The sequence below is a fragment of the Mytilus galloprovincialis genome, chromosome 1 (genome assembly GCF_965363235.1).
Source record: "Mytilus galloprovincialis chromosome 1, xbMytGall1.hap1.1, whole genome shotgun sequence".
Classification (NCBI taxonomy): Eukaryota; Metazoa; Mollusca; class Bivalvia; order Mytilida; family Mytilidae; genus Mytilus; species Mytilus galloprovincialis.
Genome location: NC_134838.1, coordinates 32,810,877 through 32,818,604, shown reverse-complemented (window position 1 = coordinate 32,818,604; position 7,728 = coordinate 32,810,877).

Below are 7,728 nucleotides of genomic sequence, written 5' to 3'. Positions count from 1 at the left end.
ACACAGACCCAGTGGAGTGGCAAGTAAATGTTTGAGTATTCAGTATTTGTTGGCAAGTCAGACATCGTTTGTTACCACATGACTTGCACCATCCTGTAGTTGAACAGCTTTTATTGGTGATGCTGTACCCTTTTAGACTTGTTATATATATATATAATGACTGAATAAATAGTCAACGATAAATCTTACGGGGCGATGGATCATATAATATGATTCAGTACACTACAAAATATAATATAAAACAAGTCTAAAAGGGTACAACATCACCAACAACACAATAAAACGAACAATATGATGCTCTTTAACTTCCTACTGATTTGGCTTTATAAATATTTTGATATGAGCGTCACTGATGAGTCTTATGTAGACGAAACGCGCGTCTGGCGTACTAAATTATAATCCTGGTACCTTTGATAACTATTTACACCACTGGGTCGATGCCACTGCTGGTGGACGTTTCGTCCCCGAGGGTATCACCAGCCCAGTAGTCAGCACTTCGGTGTTGACATGAATATCAATTATGTGGTCATTTTTATAAATTTCCTGTTTACAAAACTTTGAATTTATTGGAAAACTAAGGATTTTCTTATTCCAGGAATAGATTACCTTAGCCGTATTTGGCACAACTTTTTGGAATTTTGGACCCTCAATGCTCTTCAACTTCCTACTGATTTGGCTTTATAAATATTTTGATATGAGCGCCACTGATGAGTCTTATGTAGACGAAACGCGCGTCTAGCGTACTAAATTAAAATCCTGGTAACTTTGTTAACTATTTACACCACTGGGTCTATGCCACTGCTGGTGGACGTTTCGTCCCCGAGGGTATCACCAGCCCAGTAGTCAGCACTTCAGTGTTGACATGAATATCAATTATGTGGTCATTTTTATAAATTTCCTGTTTACAAAACTTTGAATTTATTGGAAAACTAAGGATTTTCTTATTCCAGGAATAGATTACCTTAGCCGTATTTGGCACAACTTTTTGGAATTTTGGACCCTCAATGCTCTTCAACTTCCTACTGATTTGGCTTTATAAATATTTTGATATGAGCGCCACTGATGAGTCTTATGTAGACGAAACGCGCGTCTAGCGTACTAAATTAAAATCCTGGTAACTTTGTTAACTATTTACACCACTGGGTCTATGCCACTGCTGGTGGACGTTTCGTCCCCGAGGGTATCACCAGCCCAGTAGTCAGCACTTCAGTGTTGACATGAATATCAATTATGTGGTCATTTTTATAAATTTCCTGTTTACAAAACTTTGAATTTATTGGAAAACTAAGGATTTTCTTATTCCAGGAATAGATTACCTTAGCCGTATTTGGCACAACTTTTTGGAATTTTGGACCCTCAATGCTCTTCAACTTCCTACTGATTTGGCTTTATAAATATTTTGATATGAGCGTCACTGATGAGTCTTATGTAGACGAAACGCGCGTCTGGCGTACTAAATTATAATCCTGGTAACTTTGATAGCTATTTATATTCATCCTTAAAGTAGACAGAGATCGAAAATAACTTTATTGTTGAAGACTGTATTTGACCTTAATAAAGTCCTTAGTTTCCAAGACAGAACTATCTCACTGAGGTATACCTTGCATCTCCTTTGATATCCAGTATTGTGATAAGTAACTAAGTATCTATGTGTTGTTTTTCAATGTGGAATATAATAATCCTCAGACTAAATAAAGATCCAGTGCTAATAAAACTATTTATTAAACTAATATATAATATGAAAATAGAAATTACATTGGAAAAACTGGGGACTAACAGCTGCATACACATAATAAACATTAAGAGATATCCCCCTTTTAACATATAAATGAAAATTAATATATACAGAAAACTTGGGGGATAAGATAAAATTTGATGATAAAAGTATACAATTTTATCGAAAAGTCCAGCATGATTAAAGTTTTAACACCTTCATAACTCAGTAAGAAAATAAAATAAACATAAACTCGAAAGACGGTATGAGTACCAAGTATAAGAGCTCATATTTAACAATACAAAATTGAGCTCACAAGTACATGAAAAATGAAAAATAAAATAACAACCCATACGTCAGCATGAGTAGAGAGTAAAAGGGGGAAAAAAGTTAAAGCTCATACGTCAGCATGAGTAGAAATTAAAAGCTCATACATAAGTACGAGAAGCTGTAAAGAAACTCATGCGTCAGCATGATTATAGAAAAGACCTGACATCATACGTCAGCATGATGAGGAATAAAGAAACTCATACGTCAGCATTAGTAGAGATTTAAGAACTCATACATAAGTATGAGAAGATGTAAAAGGAACTCATACGTTAGCATGAGTAGTATAAACAAACCCATACGTCAACATGGATAAAAATAAGACCTCATACGTCAGCATGAGAAAGTAAAAAGAAAATCATACGTCAGCATGAAAAGAAATTAAGAGCTCATACGTAAGCATGAGAAAATATAAAAGAAACCCAAACGTCAGCTTGAGTAGTATAAAAGAAACTCATACGTCAGCATGAGTAGTATAAAAGAAAATCATCTATCAGTATAAAAATAATACAAAAAATTAAGGTCATAAAATTACAGGTATAAGTACATGTATATACAACAATAGTAATGACTACTAAATCATTTGTAAATAGTCCCCAGAGGCACTGGCAACAAAAAGAGAGAGGTGGGGATGGTGGCGGAAATTTAAATTATGAAAATGCAATCAAAACGTAATGAAAATATCTGATGACAAAAGGGGCACTGCTATTGATCCAAAAGCAGCATATAGATGACGTATATCCCAAAATAATTTGAAAATGAGGCTAACATGATCGAGAGGTACAAATGGGGAAAACCCTATCTATGACTAAAACTGAGTTAATCCTTTATATAAACATCAATTATCCAAATAATTGTTAATTTATATTCATCCTTAAAGTAGACAGAGATCGAAAATAACTTTATCGTTGAAGACTGTATTTGACCTTAATAAAGTCCTAAGTTTCCAAGACAGAACTATCTCACTGATGTATACCTTGCATTTCCTTTGATATCCAGTATTGTGATAAGTAACTAAGTATCTATGTGTTGTTTTTCAATGTGGAATATAATAATCCTCAGACTAAATAAAGATCCAGTGCTAATAAAACTATTTATTAAACTAATATATAATATGAAAATAGAAATTACATTGGAAAAACTGGGGACTAACAGCTGCATACACATAATAAACATTAAGAGTTATCCCCCTTTTAACATATAAATGAAAATTAATATATACAGAAAACTTGGGGGATAAGATAAAATTTGATGATAAAAGTATACAATTTTATCGAAAAGTTCAAATACAGATGCGAAGCAGCTGTAGCCCCAAGTTTATTTCTCCTCTTATTGCCAGTACAATAGTTTAAGACAAGGAAATTGATGAAACTAACTGATTTTGAGCTTGTTGAATTACTTTAGGGCTGGTATGAATATACCTAGTATAACAATCTGATGACCACCTGCCTAAAGTTTTAATCAAGTGGTCTTCTAATCTTACTTCCTGTGCTGTTGTTGCTGCTCCAATTCTGAAAGAATGTCCATTATAATTTTTGCTTTCAAGACCTAAATTGTCTAAAATAATTTTGACGTGTTTGATAAAAAATTGTCTAGTTAAAGGATTACCGTCATCAGAGACAAACAGGGCCTCAGATGTAATATTTGACATTTTCTTTCGAAGAGACAAATAATTTTTAATAGCAAAGCAAGGACAAATAATGTGTCCACTTTTGTATAAGGGTATAGTAACACCCTGTCTGAAAGGATCTGTTTTTGATTTTTTCAAATGTAACAAAATGTGATCTTCAAAAATTGCTAAATCACCAACACGCAAATGTGTTTCCGAGTCAAAGTTGCTAAGTATAGTGAACTCTCCACAACGCAAAAATGCAAAAAAAGCTATAATACAAGCTGCTTCTAACATAACATTGTTAAAAAGACTGAAAAAATTGTTTCTCAATAGCATAACCATTTTATACAACAAAGACATAGTAATTGGCAATCTAGGCCTTTTAACACAACCTTTCTGCTTCTTTTTTAAACCATTTAAAATTGATTGTAAACATAATAAAGGCTTGCCATATTGCTCTAAAGGACTAAATCCTGCATTTTGCAAGTAATAATATCTTATACCACATAAATACAGTTTAATAGTGCTATATTTTAAGCTTTTATGTTCATCGCAAAAGGCAACAAATCTCATTAACAAAGTTTCTGAAACAGGCGGCATTTCATTTGAAGTCCAGAATGATCCCTGTAGTAAGGAGAACTTCTTATATAAGTCAAATCCTGTAGTGTAATGGGATCTTGTACTGTCCGCTACAGAATACTTCCATAATGTCTCTACAGAGTTGTCCAGAGAATGTCTGAAAGCTGTGGGCAAGGAGTGGTTGTTGCTTCTGCTAGAGGCGCTAAAAGTCTGAACTTGTTCATCTGTAAACGAGACAATGCAGCAGCAATTACATTAGATTTTCCCGGTAAATGAGTATAAACAGCAAAGTTATAAGTTGCAGCACACATTGTAAGTTTACGCACTAATTTCATAATGTTTGTTTCTTTCGATCGACCTTTAGCAATAATGTGGACTGTTGCTAAATTGTCACAATAAAAAAGAATCCCTTTTCCACACCACTCCTTACCCCATAGAACAGCTGCAACAACTATAGGATAAAGTTCCAAAAAGGCCATAGAAGCGGCAAAGTCAGATTTGCATGGTAAATTGTCGGGCCAACGGTCACAAAACCATTTATGCTGGTAATATCCGCCAAATCCTATCAAAGAGGACACATCTGTATAAAGCATCATATCTGCTGCTTTAGTTAAAGTCTTTTCATAAAAGAAATTGATGCCATTCCAATTTTTCAAAAAAGATAACCACATGTATAAATCAGCTTTACACTCTTTGTTTAAATGAACATGATAAAAACTCTCTTTCACAGATGACATTAACTTGTACAAATAACTAACAAAAGAGCGTCCTGGAAGAATAACTCTAGTTGCAAAATTTAAATGTCCAAGCAACTGTTCAAGTTCTTTCCTAGTACAGGACTTTTTACTTAAAATTAACGTTATAAAATCTGTAATTCTTTTTACTTTGTCTTGAGGCAATGTAGCTTGCATATTTACAGTGTCTAATACAATGCCTAAATATTCTAACACACAAGAAGGACCAAAAGTCTTTTTCTTCGATAAAGGAATACTCAATTTGTTAAAAATTAAAGAAAGTAAAGCCATAGTTCTTTCTCCACAATCAGTAGGCCTATCAACTGTCAAAAAATCATCTAAAAGATGAAAATTTACATTAATGTTATAATTATGTTTGGCTATCCAACATATACTTCTTGACAACATATCAAATAACTTAGGACTAGATCCACAACCGAAAGGAAGTCTTACATAATGATAATAAAAATTATTCCATTTAAAACAAAATAAATGCCATTGGGTAGGTAAAATACCCAACTGTTTAAACGCATCGCAGACATCTACCTTACAACAAACGCTATTTACACCATAATCTTGAATTGCATTGATTGCATCATCAACTTTAATGTAACTAAGTGAACATAAATCTTTGTCTATTAAATCATTCACACTGTCATGATCACAGCTGTTGTGAGGCGAGGAAAGATCCAATATAAGTCTTTTCTTAAAAGAATATTTATGTACTGCTATTCCGATTGGACTAACCCTATAAACAGAAAAAGGGGGGTGTAAAAAAGGTCCCTGAATGAAGCCTTTGACCAATTCATCTTGAATTAGAGCAGTTACTGAATCTGGATTGTTCCTGGCTGACAAAGCATTTTTACATTCATAAGTAGAAATATTAATGTCAGAAACTAACATGTCAAAACCATATCTAACACTATTACACAGTAAGCTAACAAAGTTTCTGTCGGGGTGGTTTCTTAGCTCAAATTCTAACTGGTCACAATTAATAGGTGAAGAGGCTTTAAAGTCAGAAGGTAGTCATTTTTTAGGTACAGATTTACTGCTTGCTTTAACTGAGTTTAAATCGTTGTGTTGATAACCTTCTTTGTAGTTTTGACAAGCAACTTTGCCATGTGTTTTACAAGTTTTACAAGCATGGACATATTTACAATAAGGTTTAGTGCAACCTTTAAATCCATTGAAATTGTTGCAAACAGGTAAACCATCTACAAAAATAACCTCACGGCCAAGAGAATCAGGTGTATTTCTGGATGAATTAGAATTTCTTTGTGTCTGAATATTTTGCTGCTGTACACTACACATAACGGTGGAGTGAGTTGTTGAGTGGCACTTTCTACATGTGTTGATCTTAGAACCTGCACATACCATATTGCGTAAATCTGAGTCCCCTTTCGACCAATCTATTTTGATGTTGTGCTGAATTAGCATGACGGCACATTTAGCTGAGAATATGTTGTGATATTCATAAAAACAGTCTGGCCAGATGTTAGCTGTTTTAATGATGTGGGCCAGGTATAAGTCTAACTCCTCGTTTCTGTTAGGGAAAGCTGTACCCATAATACGTTTGTAACGCCCAAAGGCAATTACAAATTCGTCCATTGATAAATTTCTCTGGAGTATTACATCAGATTCCTTATTCTTTTTAATAGTAGAGTTTTCATAGTTTGAAATCAATAACATATTAAGATTGACATCTTTACCTGTAATGATATCGTTCCTAAGTTCGGGGGAAACCATGTCAACAGCTGAAAAGGAGGAAGCTGGGAATCCGAATTTTCCTGGAGTTGAAGAATTAGTAGAATAAACGGGAATAGTGGAATTAAAAGACGGCGCAATGCCTAGGGAAGTTGAACCTTGTCCTCAAGCTGTTGATAGATTGAAACTTGGCTGTATCTGCTCTCCTTGTCTATTCATGTGTTGCATAGATTGCTGGCAGAGTTGAATTGTATTCATTAAGAGGTTTTGCATGTTTACATTTTGATTGTTATTGTTTACAGTTGCGTGCGCAGATGCAGCAGTGGGCGGAAGCTGAGGAATTGCGTGCGCATATGATGTAGACGGCGAAGTAATCTCCTGTTGAACGGTTGAAATAGGAATTGAGTGAACATCGCGATCGGAAGTATTTATATCAATAGGATCACGTATAGAAGCATCACTTACATTTAACGGATAGTTTCCAGCAGAAACTGTATTCTGTTCAGCTAAATTATCGAAATTAATCCTATCGGAACTATTTTCCTTTGATTGATTGTCCAAAAACAGTCTTCTTAAACTACTGTTCGATAAATTCCCGGTAAGCTTGATCCCTATTTTACCGAGGGCAGCCTTAAGTTGAGACGAAGTCCAATTAGAAGGATTTTGGTCGTCTAAAGTTTCTGTTTGAACACGACTTGCCGATTTCCTCCTTGTAGCCATTTTGAATCCACAAGGAACGTTTGTTATTTAAGAAACGGGACAGTTACCATGAATTCGTTTTAAAGTCTTAGATCACACAGAATGATGTATAAATATCCATTAATCAGTAAATAATCCAATCAAAAATTTAAATTATGAAAATGTAATCAAAACGTAATGAAAATATCTGATGACAAAAGGGGCACTGCTATTGATCCAAAAGCAGCATATAGATGACGTATATCCCAAAATAATTTGAAAATGAGGCTAACATAATCGAGAGGTACAAATGGGGAAAACCCTATCTATGACTAAAACTGAGTTAATCCTTTATATAAACATCAATTATCCAAATAATT